Here is an 18,046-nt window from a genome sequence, read left to right as displayed (position 1 = left end):
ACTTCGAAGGCTCAGGAAATGGATATTACAGTGATGATTGTGCCCTAGCTTCGTTGTTAGAGAAGCAATCGTTGAGATGGGGAGATACACTTGAGATATTGTAACCCTCTTTGGAACGTGCGATGTTGGTACAATTGGGGTAACAGCTGCCGTGATTGCCCGACGTAGAGTGTGTGATGTGGGCACTTGCACGAGTGATTTTTGCTTTTGGAAGTGGGCTTTGTCGCCGCTCTTTCTGGGGTCGGTGGTCTTGCGGTGACTTGGGCATTGAACACTTTCGCACAAAGACCTGTGTCATCTTGCATCCACTTGTCACTTCATGAGAGTACATGCATGACATATGCTGCAACTATAATAAACCAATGCAATGCAAGGAGACATCATTTATCTAAATTCCATGGTGTTGACTTAGATACTTATCACCTGTGCTTGATTAGCTTTTTCTTTTGCTAAAGACGTGAAATATATTAAAAGCAGATATGAAAAGTTTGTACAATTGGGGAACATGTCAGCACTTAACCATTTTTAAGACAAAAAGTCATGGCCAGGGAGCATTTGATAAGCCTTTTATACAACATGGGGCTACTCTATTTGTAAGAGGCAGGGCGAGTCTGGGTGGTCGGGTGACTGAGGCTGTGCTGGTGAGGGGCTCCTATGAGACTGGGTGAGGAAAATGTCGCCCGGGACCTGAATGGTGTAGTCCATGGCCGCAATTGTTTCCAGAATACTTTTGAACAATGCATCAAATTCTTGCTTGTCTCGAGCTGCCCTCTCCTCTTTCGAGCACCTGGTGCTCGAGTGTCTGTTTTGGGGGCCTGCACGACCGGTGCTGCCACGCCCTGTGTGCTCCCTTGAGCTTCTATTTCCTTGGCCTTGGGATTTTTTGGCCTACTTTCGGGGCGGTGTTGCTTGGGGCCTCGTTTCTTTGCATACCTTTTAAAGGTAGGTACGTAGCGTTCCAGTGGAGGAGCTTGTGCTGCATACTCCCTTCGACGGCGGATAGCGTCTTTGCAAGCCAGCTGCACTGGGTACTTCATGTCTGCTACTGTAGGGGGACCTACAAGATGCGAATCGAGGATTAGGCCTTGAGGCAGGATAAAACAGTTCGTATGGAAGGGATTATACAGTGGTTTATCAAGTGCACATGACAAGAAGGGGAGAGGTGAGGCATGCAGTGTTTGTTGTAGAGGGATGGCCCCCATGATGATGTTCATTTGGCCTCCAGATCTTGGCTCATGCTAAGTTGCGTGGACTGGTTGTCATGGAGTGGGACAAGGCTCATCCTTGGAAGGATAGACTGAAAAGGGGGAAAGGTGTATAGAAAGGGATGGTACCCTATCTACACCATAAGATATGTTGGTCAAGGCTTCCTATGTCAGTAATGAGGGTTGCATGCCCTCCCCTTGGAGACGGGAATGGTTACACAACTTCTAAATGTGTGGTGAGAGGAGGACCTGAGGAGTTTAGCCTGTCAAACCCAACTCTTCTCCCTGCACTTGATTATCATTGCTTGTGTATGTTGATATTGTCTATACATGGTCACAAAATTCATTGTTTATTTATGTACATATTTACGAATCCATGTCACTTCATGAGGATAAAAGCCAATTGTAGAACTCCGGATTGTACTGGAGTGTGGCACACGCATCTACTACTTGTGGCAGCTTACTCAATACCGATAGATATTTTGCAACATCGAGTAGTATGGAACCTTGCCCGAGTCTACTGGCAACATGTAACTCCTCCTCAGTGAGAACCTTATCAGACAGAGAGTTCTCTTGGCTAGTTTCAGCTAAGTCTATACCCCGAATGGCAGTCAGCACTCGAAAGGAAGTTGGTGCCACATAGATTGGGTCTCTTTGAGACCGCCATTTGGCCAATCGCTCCTCTGAGACTGTCATGATCTGGGCTCCTAGCTCAGCCACCATTGCAATGCGGTTTTCACACCAACGTTATTCGAATTGACTTTGACCCTTTGATTGTCGCTTTAATTGCTCTATCTCTAAGAGATTTGGTTGGCAGAGCACATCATTGAATGTTACAGTTAAGCGTAGTTCATCGGCTTCCTCATCAGAGATGAGTTGCATGCATTCATGCAAGAGACTGTTATAGTGCTCGTCAAGATGTTCTTGCTCTTCCTAGGATAAGGGAAATGACAAGTATTCTTCAAGCTACTCTTTAGGGAATGCGTCCATGTCTACTAGGACGTAGACACGTGCGAACACTTTGAGCTTAGCATCCAACTCGGTTAAGCATTTTGCGACACTTCTATGTTCAACGAGGGCTTACTCGGTTGCTATCTCATGCAAGGTTCTAGGAGTTTGCCTAGGCTTTAGCATAGCTGGGGGCTCGCCTAGACGAGCAAGATTGGTCAATGCTAGGATTTCTTATGCTCTTGGGGTTTCCATGTTTCTCATGAGGCTTCGTTATTGCATCATGGTTCTCCTTGGATGTGACTGGTATAAATTTGTTACCCTGTTATGACAGGGTTGTATCCACTCTTGATTGGTCAATGCGAGTTCTGTTATCGGTGGATTGAGTGTTGCAAGAAACCGTTGATGGTAACGACTGCTTTGATTTTTCAAAGCACACGGATGTGTCTGAGGTTTCACCACTATTAGGAGAGGCATCAATGGGTTCATTGGTGGATGGACTCAATGCTTTATTCCTCATCTCTCCAGCGCTCTTGGTCTCAATGTTCTTGGGGTCCACAACCACCTGTAACTGTTGTTGTTTTCATTGTTTTCTCCTCTTTTTCTTGGTCAGTGAAGGTGCATCTCTCAACGGCTTAGGACCCTGGACCAGGTCAACTGTTGATGTGCTTGGTTGGGCCTCCGCATTCTCTTTCTCTAGTGTGTCCTTATGGGACATAGCCGTGGCCTGCTGAATAGCCTTGCTAGGTTGTGAGGGTACAACTGCCTCCCTTTTTGGAGAGTCTAGCCCTTCCCTTCTATTTAACTCCTCCAGCCTAGACTTTAGGCGCTTTGGAAGTGTTGGAGTTGTCAATGAAGTTGGTTGCGACACCTCCTCCATAGGTAAACTACTAAGGACACGTTCTGCGAGGGGCATTGTCACATGACCAAGGGTTGTGACTGCTGTGATTTTGGATTGGAAGTAGTAGCAGCGATTGGAAGTGGTCGTGTCTTTTGTTGCCCTTAGAGCATTCACTTGTGTAGATCGAGTATTAGTTGAGCTAGCCACGATGGAGTGCATAGGCATATCCGTAGGTTGAGAGCTAAGGATGATGTTGTGTTCTGCCTCTTGGACATTTGGAAGCTCTGATGTAGGTAGATATTGGGATTGAGTAGCTGCACTTGACGACTGTTGTGCTTCCTGTGTCCGTTTAGGGGAAGAGGGTGTAGGAGACTTGGGGCTCCTAAATGGCTTTGATACTGGCTGGGAGATTTACTCGTGGCTGTTAGATGATTTTGCTATTTGCTTTGTTGAGCATTTAACCTTGCCATGAGCAATGTTGAGCCTATGATGCCTGCTATCCTCTTGGGGAATCAAAGGCTCCTTGGGAACTAGTGGCTTTTACGTATCCTCAATGATTACATCTGATATCTACTTGTCAAGCACGCTAGGCTGAGGATCTACCCTCTGATTGGTCTCGTTTGGTTTCTTGATTTCGACCATGAGGGGCTCGGTCACTCCATTGTTGTTGACTCAAGACTTGGTTTTTCGTTTAGATCTCCTCCTACGCTTCTTCGCTCTTGATACGATCTGGCCTTCAATCGACAAGGGAGGTTTAGCAAGGGGTTTTGGTACCCAAATCCATCAGTTACCTGCGTAATACCCTTGAGCACGTAGCAATGCTTTGGATATCCATCGTGGCGTTGTGCTGACCCTCCATCAATGCCTTCGTCTATAAGGCTTGGGCTTATTTTGGGGTATTCTATGATATTTTCAAGTCCGAAGCCCGTCCTGGCATTGTCTCTTGACCTTCTTGTTTCAGGCATGGCCTCACTTACTAGTTCTCGTTGTTCGACCTGTGCATGTATCAACTTTTCCAACAAGTCCTTTCTCTCGTTAGCATGCTTGATTGTTATGTCAGTACCCTCCTTGCCTTTCCCTCGAGGTTCGATGAGGTCACCCTTGCTAAAGGTTGTGACTATCCTCACACCTAGTAGTGTCAGGTGTATCCTCTGTGCTACATAGTCGGCCTCACACTTGGTCGCCCTTTTGAAGGGCCTTCCTAGGAGGGTTTCCTTCCCATAATTAGCATTATTTGGAGGAACATGAAATAGGATAGGCAAGCTCTCAGTTTCAATTGTTGCAAGGATTTTGCACTTCCCCATGAGTGCTTGTGGGCGTCCCTTGTAAGGGCTAAGAGTTGCATTAGTCGGTGTGAGCTCTGGTTGGCCTAGTAGGGTCCATGATTCATAGGTCAAGATATTAAAATCTGCTCCTTCATCAATTAGAGCATCGATAGTATACTCTCTTTTCGTGGTGAGTTTGACCCTAAGATAAGTAGGTGGTGCTATGTCTTCGTCTTCCGGGTCTTGGCTTGTAAATTTAAGCCTTCTGACAAATGCCCTTGAGTCCCCAACTGCACTACCAGATGTGGATTCTCCATTGATGTCTTGGATTGTCAGTGCAGTGCTATTCAAGGAGCATCTATCATTAGGATTGTCATATCTAGTCCTCCTTGCAGTTGCAGCTTGATGTTGTTACTTTTCGCTTTGACTAGATGCAGTTTGAATGCAACACTTATGTGTTTTTGCAGTGTGTCCTTTTTGCCCTTGTTGGCTAGACTGGCCCATTGAGGTTCTACGGTCTCTGTTTTATGTTCGGGTATGGGCTTTTGGTTGCTCTTTTGCAAGTGAGAATACATGCTCATGTAGAGCCATTACTACACTAGAGTCTAATTTGGAGGACCTGTCACGGCTCGCATTTTCTCTCCAACCTACTTGGGGGACATGCGGAGGGGGGAGAGGCTCTGCCCCCTCTGCGGGGGTCCGGGGGGGAGTATCCCCCAGCCCGTAGGGCCGTTACGGTAAACACCATACGCAATTTGGAGGACCGTTTATAGCCAAATTCTGAACTACTTGCTCTAAGTTTCAGCCCAGTGATGGATCTGTGATGTGCCTTTAGCTCTACGTAGCCTTTGGGGTCAATTTCGGGGTTTAGATGCATCAAAATTTGTGTTCTAGATACCTGTCCGATTTTGACAGTTTTCTGTCCGATTATTAGATGTCTGATTTTCAAGAGTCCGTTTATCAGCATCGGACGTCCAATTTTGGGTTGGTCGGATCGGTCCAGTGGTCTGATTTTGGTCACGTCCGATTTCTGGAATCGGACGTCCGATTTTGATAGGTGTCTGATTCTAAACTCGTCCGATTCCTTGTGTCTGATTTTCGTGTGCCCGATTCTAAAGTCTGATTTTCAGTGTGTCCGATTTTCAGGGTCCAAGTATAGCACTCGGACGAAGTGGTCCGATTTTCGGAGTGGTCCGATTCTGGGAGTCGGATCAGAAAAGTGGTATGATTTTCAGAGTCGGACGGTCCAACTCTAGAAATCGAGCGGTCCTATTCTGGGACTCGAACGGCCTGGTTTGATGGCGCGGACGATGGCCTACGGGTTGCGCGTGATGCTTCAAGGTCAATGCCTACTCCACGGAATTGTGCCGTGCCTTCCAAATAGGTGCAAGACGATAGAAGGAACTGCCAGGCATACCTAGAAACAATGCGGTGCTTGAATCGATCGGTGCGGCTCCGCCTTTGACGGTGAATATTTTTCCCTTGATATTCATAAATTTTAGCTATTTTTAAGCACTTTCCGGCACCAAAATGCCACTCTCACTTGGAACCCAAATCTGATCGCTCCGTTGGCTCTGAAAGGGGGGTAAAACCCTAGGATGCTTGATCATGGATCTCCCAGATCACTTCTTCTTCCTCTTCCAGTTCAAACTGCAGTTTTCATCTTGTTTACAGCGATCACGATGCGTGGGATTTTGTCAATCTGTCCTTTTTATGAAAATCCCATAACTATCTGAAAAAGCAACTTGTTTTTTGCATGCCATCCTAATCTAGAAGCTTTTTTAACTTTTGTGGATTTTTTTACAATAATATAAAAAAAGTACTAAAATTATCCAAAAATCTAATATTTTTGGATAATCCATGCAACTCGCACTAGTAGTAATGACTTAGATCACATTGATACTCTAGATCAATAAAGAAGTCGGATGATGATGCATTCCATGCTTTTTCACACTGTGTCCGCGTAGCATCATGCAACATGAGTTCAAAATAACAGGTTTCTAAAATACCATTTTTATACATTTATTACATACAAAAGGGTGTCATATAAAAGGATTACGTATAGATTGAATAAAAAAGGATTGTGTTTTATTCAAGAAAAATTCACAGATGAAGATATTTATAAATAGGCCATGAATGCATGTTATATAGATGATATATATATAATGAACCTCCCGAGTAGATAATGCAGGGGATGCATGTGTTTTTGAAGTTAGCAGCCAAGGGCAAAGAATCAAATAGTGACTATGTATCACGGGTTCTTCAGTAGAGACTTTAGGGCATGTGAAAAGGGACACAAGTTGGCAGTTTTGTTGCTACAAGTGCAAGCAATAGTAGAGAACAATGAGCAACTTGGCCATAGGGATACCACTGCTGAGAACAACTAGTTAGGATTTGTGCCTATGTGTCTTGAGATGGCAGCCTCCGTTCCTAAGATATCTATATTCTCTTACCTTGACCATAGATGTATATGAATGAAAGTCCTGATCATTCTTCTTCCTCTCATGCCTTTGCCTTTGTGTGTCCTTTGAGTGCCCTTCTTACTCTACTATTTACCATTTATGATAATATACATTGACCAGGAGTAAAAATCATGAAGCCCTTATGCAATTCTTAAGTAATTATGTGTGTTAGACATCCCTGTAGGGCCCACCAAGTGGAACCCTACCCTCCATTGCAATAGAACAAACATATTTCACCATAAATAAGTTAATTTAATATGTATAGATGAACAATATATGTCCCAATGAGATAGATCAATGTGTCTATGTGTTTGATTAGATATGTGGAGAAGGAGAAGGAAATGGTGATGTATCCATATTAGCAACTTACTCGAGAAAGACTTAAGTCTTGCAATAGTACTCTTTTAATTCGAATTGGAAAGGGCTATTGTTGAAAAATACAAAAATCACAAATATAAATACATAGCTTATGAAAGATATGATAAACTAAAGTTGTAGAAATTACATATAATATCAACTATTTTTGGCATTGGCCTATCTCTCAAGGAGCATGGACATCTAGTACGTGTATCAAGAAATGAGTCGAAAAGAGCATTGATAAGTAGATTTTTTCTGTCCAATCTTATCTCTCTCATATTATGGCTTCCCACATACACAATATTCTTGAAAGAAGAATGAAGATTCTCTCAATAGAAATACATAACTAGAAAGACGAATACAAGAATTGGATCACCAATATGTATCATTGCTCATCTTGGGTACATATGTATTCTAGTATGAAGCAAAATTTTAGGGTGAAAGTATATGTAGTTTTAGCTCTTAGACAAAGGAAGGTTGATTCTCACCTTATAATAGAGGTGTTGGTACAATATATACTCATACATAAATAAATACATTTCACACCCATTGTAACTATGTAACAAAACATTGCAAACAATAAGTCTTTACAACACATTGAGAATGAAAAATTTCATGATATTTACATGACTAATTGCCTTGTATTTATAGATGTATATCCATTGTTGTGAGTGGAAAACTGTTGAGAGTTTTACAAGTTCTTTCAAGTGTTACCACATCCAAATTGGTTGATTACTTTTTGAGGAGCATACGACTAAGTAGCTTGTAGAAAACCTTGTATTTTTCTATTATTCTAAGTACATACTACCCAAGGGGGATCAAGAATATGGAACTCTTGAGTCTATGTATGTAACAAATTTCAAATCCATAGATTGGCCATTGTGTAGTAGTGCTATTTTACACATGTATTTCATAAAAGTTTCAATAGACATATTGAACTCAATGAAGCCAAGCACTGACTAAAAGAATGTGCATCTAAGTTGGTTTATACTAATTACAATATTTGCATATACGTTCAAGGAATGTGAGGTTTGAGACGTACTAAAAGAAAGTGCATTGCAAAAAGTGCATTGGAGGACTATATATCATAATAATTCTAAGACAAACTTGGACATTGAAAATCACTCATAGTATTGATATAATAGAGTGTCAAGTCACAACAAGGGGCATGGCTTTTAGGTAAAAGTTCACTCTCTTAATTGATTATATTCTTACTTTAGGGTGCTTGGCTAACTTTTCTTTTCAATTTTAAGTACCATTGTTGTATGATATAATATATGATTGTTGTTCAAGTATTGTAGATGGAGCATGGTCAAGGATGAATGGTTGTCCCTTGATCAAGATACACATGATACTATAGTTGTGGATGCTACTATTATCTATGAGGGTCATGATCCTCAAGTATTGCAAATGGATGTTGATTAACCCTTGAGTATAATGCACCAAGGAATTACAAAGCTATTGGAGAATCCACTTGTTAGCCCTATTTTCAATTTCTAGAATGATTTGAAGCCGAGCTAAGGGTATGGTTACCAATGGAAAGTGTGCGACTCTACACATCTTAGAAATTGTGAAGTCTTCTTAAATGTCCCAACTCCATAAGTTGTAATATCCAATACTTGTAACTTTTGGATTTTTAGCTAAAGGAATGCAATTGCTTTGCAAAATATTACACTCTGTAATATTTTGATTTTTAAGTATTTTTTAATTTCATGTATGTTTATGCAATTATATTTGGAACTATTTGAACATGTATATGTATAGTTTAAATTTTGAGATAAGATGCATACGCCCAATTGCACATTGGGGAAGAGAAATGCCTCTCCTAACCTTGATTATTAAGAACACATATACACACATTTTTAAATTGCGATAAGATGCATACATAGTTTTTTAATCCAAATAAGATGCATATATCCAAACATCCATGGGGGGATGTAGGAAGGTGTCTTCCCTCCAACATGACTTGATAGCATATGTGTGTGTTTTTATGTTGGGGGAGAGAGAGAGAGAGAGAGAGAGAGAGAGAGAGAGAGAGAGAGAGAGAGAGAGAGAGAGAGAGAGAGAGAGAGAGAGAGAGAGAGAGAGAGAGAGAGAGAGAGAGAGAGAGAGAGAGAGAGAGAGGGCTTCTTCCAAATATCAACTAATATACTATGTATGTGTCACATTGATACATTTATATATACTGGTCAATTTTACAAAGATGTTAGTTAAAACACAACTAAATATCATATGCAAATAGTTCTTTAATGGTTTAAAACTTAGGACTTTTAAGATAGAAGTAGTGGTACATGAATGTTTGGTGATGTGTTGTGTAGATGCAATAACTTACGATGTATTTGTACACGTTGGTGTAATCAAATTTAATTATCTAAACATGTGATTCATACATGTGTGATTGTGTATATGTGATAATGTAACTTGTATTCGTATAGTGACACGTGTGATACATCATGCGTGATACGTGTACCTACTACTAGTTGCCATGTGTACATATATTAGACATAAGTTAATGGTGGAGCATTTCAAGAAACAAAACAAACAACTTTACTTGAAATTATTGGAACTAAGTACATATCACAAGAAAAAATATTTATATATATTTCATTACAAGAGTATACAAAATGTTTTGGCTTTCCAAGATATATCATATATGGCAAGACTTTGCATCATAAGTGGCATCATCCTATGGGAAATGTTTCTTGTCATGTTTAAGACAAATGATAAAGTTCATATATTTGTCAATGCCGTTGATGTGCTTTGTATGGATGGCTACCAATTTTGTCTCATTGAGTAGGTCAATGAGAATTTTTTGTGATAGATTTGCAGTGCTTGTCTTGACAATAGCCTCTTCGAGATGAGGTATTAATCTTTATGACAAAAAATGACCAGAATTTTCTGTAATAGATTTGGTCTGCATCCTGTCCATCGTGTCCCTAGTGCACAAAAATGGGCATAACTTTCACATTGTAGCTCTCATTGGGGAGATTTTTGATTCAAATAGGAGGTGATAAAGACTTGTTTGAGGTGAGCCATAGGGTTTACCCCCAGATTTGGGACAAAATTTTGTGCAATGGGATCTTTGTGATAGTTCTGTAGGATTGTGACAAAAAACATAGCCTTTCCCTTAGTACCAAGGTCTTACATGGATAGAACATAGTTCAAGAGGCCTGATCTACCACATCAATAGCATCTTGAGTATATTAACATAATCCCGAGCATCATTGCATATCCATTAGCTCTGCCATTAATGCATAACTACATTCACTACCATACATCTCCTTTGACTGCATGTACTTCAAGTGTCATACATGGGTACCATTAGCATTGTGGGGTATCCAAGAAGGATCATTGGGGCAGGGGAGTGGAGCTCATGGAAGTACATGCACTTGCATACAAGTATTGGGCTCTGAATCACCGGGAGGTGGGCAAAGTTTCCCTCAGGCCGGGTTGTGCACCTCTTCAGGGTCTTCAGTGGTAAGGGAGGGTCACCTCTCTTTTGTCTTACCACGTCGCCTGGCATCGGCCTTTTTCCTCAGTCAGAGTATACATGGCAAACATTTTTAATAAGCAATCAACATGAGATGCATTGGAAAGAAGACATTGGGCCTTTTCATGAGATGCAAGGAATGATAGAGGTTGGGGTAGGGTTTACCTTGGCACTCGAGTGACTCACTAGCTACTACTTACCCACAATGGCTATTATTCATCCAAGATCACAAGACAAGATAGGGGGTTAATGTCAGCCATTACAATGAATTTCAGGAAGAGGTATGATGCTTGTATGCAATCTTGAATCTCTCCAACAATGGATTAAGCTTAGCAAGTTGCTAAATTGAGAGATTAAGATCAGAATGGCATACCTCTTTAATGCTTAGGAAAACCGTTGAAGCATGAATCATCATAATGCTTCCCAAGCATTAAAGAGGTATGCCATTCTGATCTTAATCTCTCAATTTAGCAACTTGCTGAGCTTAATCCATTGTTGGAGAGATTCAAGATTGCATACAAGCATCATACCTCTTCTTGAAATTCATTGTAATGGCTGACATTAACCCCCTATCTTGTCTTGTGATCTTGGATGAATAATAGCCATTGTAAATTGGGTAAGTAGTAGCTAGTGAGTCACTCGACTGCCAAGGTAAACCCTACCCCAACTTCTATCATTCCTTGCATCTCATGAAAAGGCCCAATGTCTTCTTTCCAATGCATCTCATGCTGATTGCTTATTAAAAATGTATGCCATGTATACTCCGACTGAGGAAAAAGGCCAATGCCAGGCGAGGTGGTAAGACAAAAGAGAGGTGACCCTCCCTTACCACTTAAGACCTTGAAGAGGTGCACAACCCGGCCTGGGGGAAACTTTACCCACCTCCCGGTGATTTAGAGCCCAATACTTGTATGCAAGTGCAGGTACTTCCATGAGCTCCACTCCCCTGCCGCAATGATCCTTCTTGGAGAAATCGCTTGATATTTATTTATTACTTTTGTATGCGCATGGGTGCACGATTTAAATATTTTTATTGGACATTGTATTTGGGTACTGCCTGACTCTTTGGGTGCCCAATAGCTTTAATTCTTTAGTGGCACAAAAGCAAACACAAAAGCTAAAGCATGCTAATTGTAAATTGGGCTATTTTTTGAGCTTGAAGATCAATAATATATAAAATACATGCTTTGTGGAGCACTCATACAAGGCATGGGGGGAGATTGCACCCAATTAGTCTTTTGCTTCATGTCGTGCAAGCTTTCTTCCTTGTTTTTTGTGCAAAAGTAGAGTTCTTTTGTTCTTGGGGACCTTCTGACGCTCACTACGCGTGCATACGGCGTCCGATCTGTGCACCAAACACAATATCAAATTTGAGGGAAATTCGATGTTGGTAAAATTAGGGATTTAGTCCCTTTATTTCACTGTAATTCTAAGCAAAGATGTCTTTGAATTCTATCAGGAGGGAAACGTGTTAGTCTTGATAGTTAGCTACAGGTGGGCACTAATATTTACTAGCTTTGTTTCTTTTGATGAATGTTGGTTGTGGTGAGGGTATCCTTCATGACCCTTGGAACCTTCAGTATTTGTACTTCATACTCTATTTTTTGTCTTAGCACATAATTTTTTTTTAACAAGTGTGAGACAGAGGGTGGGGCGAGTGACCAGTCTTTTCCCTTCAAATCAAATGAGAGGTACGATGTGCGAATGGAGTGTTGTACGCACAGGATGGGCCTCTCAATGCACAAAGCACGATCTATTCTTGTGCACTGCACTATAAGGCTCCCTGGCCTTCCTTCTTGCACTGTATGCCGGCACAAGGTGGGATGCACAATTGCACCATCAAATGCGCACAAGGCATACAACCTTTGCACAAGTGACCGTGAGGATTATATCAACGGGTTTCAGGACATGGCTGCCCTCTGTATCTTTCAACGGAGCGTGAGACAGAGGGTGGGGCTGAGTGTGACATGAGTTTCTTCAATCAATTACTGAGAGGTGAGGATTGAGAGACGTTACGACCTTTGGAGTCACGTACGTTTCCGTTTCTCTATGCACCCACGGGCTGGGTTTTTACCATCAACACAGGACACATCATTATGTTCTACACAGTGCACTACAAGGCTCCCTTGCCTTTCTCCTTTGCACCTATGCCAGACGGGTTGGACGCACTGATGCACCATCAACTGTGCACCCTGGCGTACTCCTTTGCACCATTTCTTTGTCGATTCTTAAATCGGGTGTGAGATATGGGTTTCAATCATTATTCATCGAGTGATGTCCGTCATGGGGCGAGTGACTGTTCTCTCATCTCATCTGAGTGCTGTAAGCTGAGTGACTATCCTTCATCAGCAACATCGACCCGACGAAATTCATCCATTAGCTACCTCCCTGGGTGCTGTTACATGGTCCCTGCCATGCTGGACACGTCTGTTGCAAAGCAAGCTTTGGTACCCCCTGCCGCCGCTTGAGACATAGCGCGCGACATCGACAATCAATTTTAACTATCTGCCACACGGGCCAAGTTTTCCTAACCCTATCTCATGATTGCATGTGTATGTTGAGGTGCTAAGTGTGTGGACATCAGCATCCAGTCTGTCAAAGCGTCCAGTCGTTTGTCGAATCGTAGGTTTTCGTGATGCATTTCCCTTGCCGTTAATGTTTTAAGTGTGGGGACGCGTCCTTGCACGTCTATGTGGCATACTGCCCTGCGTATGCCTCACTTTGATCATGCATGTACACCATGACTTTCTTTTACCCTCCTAGGGTCCTTTCCCCAACCACCCGTCCACTGTCACCCCTCACTTGGGGCTGTTCCTCCTCCATTTCTCTTTCTTTCTTTTTTTGATGTGTTTCCATGTGAACGCACCCTACGTTGAGCGGAATCCCCATCTGCCCTTACAGCCATGTTCGTCCCTTTGAACTGTCCAATTTTCCTTTTTACCCACTCCTGTTCCGATGCATGATTTTTGAGTTATTAATTTTTGAAGGATTTTGCGTACATTAGACGGTTTTCCATGTGAACGCGTCTTGCTTGCTTCAAAACTCTGATCTGATGCATTCGACCTGTCCTAATCCTCCTCCCTGACATTTTTCCTTGCTAGTCCGTGTCATTCTGATGCACGGTTTGTCCAATAATAATTTTTGCGATTTTTCGGGACTTTTTTGTGCGTCTTTTTGACATTTTTCCATGTGAACTTGCCTTGTTTGCATCAGAATTCTAGTTTGACTTGAAAGACGTGTCCATGCACCTTTTCCTACATTTTTTCTTTTTTCTCCCCCTATTTTGACTTCTGGATTTTTAATTATTAATTTTTAAAAGTGTTTTCGAGTGTCTTTTTGGAATTTTTTGCATGTGAACGCCTCCTAACCCTATCGGAACTGCGTTTTAACGTGACAGGCTTGTGCCTCCCCTTCTCCCGCACATTTGTCGTTTTTGCTGCCCTCTGTTTCGGTGAACCGATCTTCTGTTATTAATTTTCGACCGTCTTTGCGTGTGTCTTTTTTACTTTTTTTCCATGTGAATGTGTCTTATCTCAGTCGGAACGTTTTTTTTGACATGATAGGGTTGTCGGGTGCATTCTTTTGCCCATTTTCCCTTCTTTCCACACTTTATTCGAATGCATGGATTTCCCGAAATTAATCCCCGTATGTGTTTTCGGGGCCGTTTTTCGTGTTTTTTTGCATGTGCACGCCTTTATTCCCCTGGGAACCCCCATTGACCTTTTCCCTTATCTTCCCCCTGCCGTCTTGTACATTTTTTTTTTACATCATTTCGTTTCGACGATCGGATTGTGAGATATTAATTTTCTTTATTTTGACATGTCTCGCGCGACTCATCTCGCGCGTGAATGCACGCATTTTCAGTTTTACGCGACTTGCCACGCCCGGTCGTGTAAGTGCACCTCGTGCCAATGTCCCGGCGCCATTCCAATCCCGCCACTGCAAATTTTTTTACCCCGCCCCGCGCACGCGCGCGGGACGGGGGCACGCCTTTCTTTTAATTAATTAATTTATTATTTTAACAAAAAAATTATTTATTTTTTTAAAAAAATAATTATATCCCCCCTTCCCATGTACGTTACCTCTCCTCTCCCCTTCCCTCCTCTCTCTCCTTCTCTCTATCTCTCTCTCTTCTTCTTATTCTTTGTTTCTCTCTCCTCCCCCTCCCTCTTTCTCCCCGTAACCCCCTCCCTTCTTCCTTCTCTCTTCTCCATCCCCTCCTCCCTTCATCTTCCATCTCCTCCCCTACTCCACCCTCCTCCTCTTCTCCCTCCCGCCTCCACTCCCCCGCCTCTTCCTTCTCCCGCCTCCATCCCTTCCTCTCCCTTCTTCCCTCCAGGCGCCTGCGCCACCCGCTGGAGGTGGCCTTCCGCCTTGCGCCACTTGCTGGAGACGCTGCCCGCCCGCTGGCCCGTTGGCCACCCGCTGGAGACACTGCCCGCCCGCTGGCCCGTTGGCCGCCCTTCCGCCCTTGGCGCCTCCCTCCTTAGTGCCTCCGCCCTGGCGCCTCCCTGTTAGGCGTTGCCCTACAGCGCCTGCCCCCTTGTCGCCTCCCTCCCAGGCGCCGCCGGCTCCGACCTGCCGCCCGCCTGTGGAATAGCCGCCCGCCTCTCCATTCGCCCGCCGGCCTGGCCTTCGCCCGCCCTTTGCGGGTTCGCCCACCTGCATCCTCCGCCCACCTGCGCCCGACAATCACCATTCCCACCACCCCTTCCCTTACCCCCCATTTCCATTCCCCCCATTCACACATTCCCCTTACCCCCCATTCCCACAAGCCCTCCCTTACCCCCCATTTCCACCACCCATTCCCTTACCCCCCATTTCCATTCCCCCCATTCACACATTCCCCTTACCCCCCATTCCCACTGATGCCAGGAGGCATATTTCACGGTGGATTCCGTGAGGTTTTACGGTAGATTCCCTAAACTTTGATGACCGGGACTCATACACAAAGTGGATTCTTTGTGCGAGAAGTTGATGGGGTCGCCTGTCCTTTTCGGGCGTTTCATTAATTTAGTGTGTACATGGGTGATTCCATAGCGGGTGATTCCGTAAAATGCATATTAAATTAATAAACGTTTATGAGTTTCGAGTGCGTACTCGTAATAAATTAAGGTTAGGATTTATTTCTAACCAGTTGATTTATTTATGTAGATGAAGACTGCTAGGTATTCACTTTTGTCGGTTTAATTGTATTATTTTACTAACGATTATGAATGCTTCAGTTGATGTGTAGAGATAGCAGCAGTGGCGGAGGAAAGCATTGGAGGATAGCGAGTATTCGATTTATTTTGATGGGCGCCATGCCTATATTTTGTCACGCCTATTTATTGAGGCGTTGGATATTTATTATTATTTTGTATGCGCATGGGCGCACGATTATGTTATTTATACTTGGACATTGTATTGGGCATGCCAGACTCTTTGGGCACCGTCCGTTAGCTTTATTCCTATTTTGTGCTAAAGCAAACTCAAAAGCTAAAAGCTTGCTATTTTGTAAATTGGGCTATTATTTGAGCTTGAAGAGGATTAATACATAAAATATATGCTTTGTGGAGCGCTCACATAAGGCATGGGGGGAGATTGCACCCAATTGGTCTCTTGTTCATGTCGTTCATGCTTTTTACCTTGTAATTTGTGCAAAAAGTAGAGTTCTATTGTTCTTGGGGACCTTCCGACATTCACTACGCGAGCGTACAACATCCGATTTGCGCACCAGTGGTATCAGAGCGAAGCTGAGATCAAGAGCTTCCAATCGCTACCCATCTTGTGCGAAGGCGGAGCTCCTGGAATGATCGGGCTCTACAGTCAATCTCGTCGCGAACGGTCGATACATGCGGATTCTTGGCGATCAAGAAGCATTGTTTCCATCATCAGACTGCGAAGGACCAGTCTGCAGAGGCGTAGGACCACTTCTATCTCTTCTTCATCAAGTCGTCTTCATACACAGAGATAAGCCTCCATAGCCCAAAAGCTTAAAAGCTTTTATGATTATCAAGTTTAGTATTAAAGCTTTATAAGCTTTAAGAATCTTAAAGCTTCAAACGTAATCGCGTGGTATCTCAGGAGACCTCCGAATTTTGCGCCGCGTTGCAAACCCCCCCTCCCCCCCTCCCCCCCCCCCCCCCAAATCGACGACTTGCTGCTATACTACCAAGCTTAATCACTTAAGCTTCAATCAGTCAAGTCATATCAAAACTCCAAGTCACACACAACCAATCAGATTCTGCAAGTTCTTTCAAGTCAAGTTCTGCAAGTCAGACAAAGCAACTAAGTTCTGCAAGTCTACAAACTCTACAAGTCACATAAGTCTAGTACTCTGCAAGTCAGACAAGTCAATTGGAGTCAAAACTGACTTCTATTCAAAACTCATAGAAGGGTTGTTCCTGCGCAGAAACTCCGAACTGCAGAGTCGTTCATTGGAAGGTACTCTATGCATACGCAAGTTTGCTGAAGCATTTTCAGCATACGAAGAAGCATAAAACACAGATTTTTCAAAGATTGTGAAAGCCACACCCAAAAATATATAAGCCTTGTATTCCCGAACTTGAGCTACGCTCATCCCGCTAACTTGATTTTGAGAGTGAGAGGTCTTTTGAGTTTTGCAGGATGACGGAATCACATATGGATGATTTAATGGCTGAAGGCGACCTACCTGAACCTACGATGGAGCAAAAGCTGGACTCAATTATGATGCAATTGGATGAAGAACGACGGGCTAGGCAAGCATTGCAAGTTCAATTGGCAAATTTACAAAGATCGTCTACCGATAAAGAAGAACCTCAATCTGAAGACCTTATCCGACGTACCATCGATGCGACTCTCGAAGCTCAATCTGTCCGCAAGGAATCAAAGATAAGTAAAAGAAATTTCAAATTCCGTACTTTCAATGGCACTCGAGAGGGAAAAACAGTTCTTGCATTCATTAGTCAGTTTGATGACTACTTTCATGAGGAAACCTATGCAGAAAAAGATAAAATCAGTGTCACTAATCATTTAGTGGATAGAGCATCTCTTTGGTGGACAATGATTCGTAAAAGTATAGATTGTCCCAATACCTGGGAGAATTTCAAGAAGAAGTTTATGCAGAATTTCCTTCCTCCACAATTTCATGAGAAAGCCATTAAGCAATGGGATCTTCTTCAACAATGGGATCGTGAGCCTATTCCTCAGTACACACAGCGTTTTTGGAATGCACTACTCCAGTTACACATGCTTGAAGACATACCTGAAGCGACACACAAGCGCAAGTATATGTCTGGACTCCTTGGACATTACTACGCTGAAGTTAACATGTTCAAGCTTGCAACTCTTGAAGACGCCATTTCATTAGCTCACGACACTAAAGACAAGTTGCGAGGTAGAGACAGACGTCCACAACAATTCCAAGCCAATGGTAACTATGGATCTAAGCAATACAACTCAAATTTTAGAAGATTTAATCAAGGTCGTTTCACTTCATCATCTTTCCGTAAAAA

This window comes from Lygodium microphyllum, chromosome 7 (assembly GCF_053477565.2).
Source record: "Lygodium microphyllum isolate KBCC chromosome 7, Lygodium_microphyllum_v1.1.10, whole genome shotgun sequence".
Lineage (NCBI taxonomy): Eukaryota > Viridiplantae > Streptophyta > Polypodiopsida > Schizaeales > Lygodiaceae > Lygodium > Lygodium microphyllum.
This window is presented reverse-complemented; position numbering follows the sequence as displayed.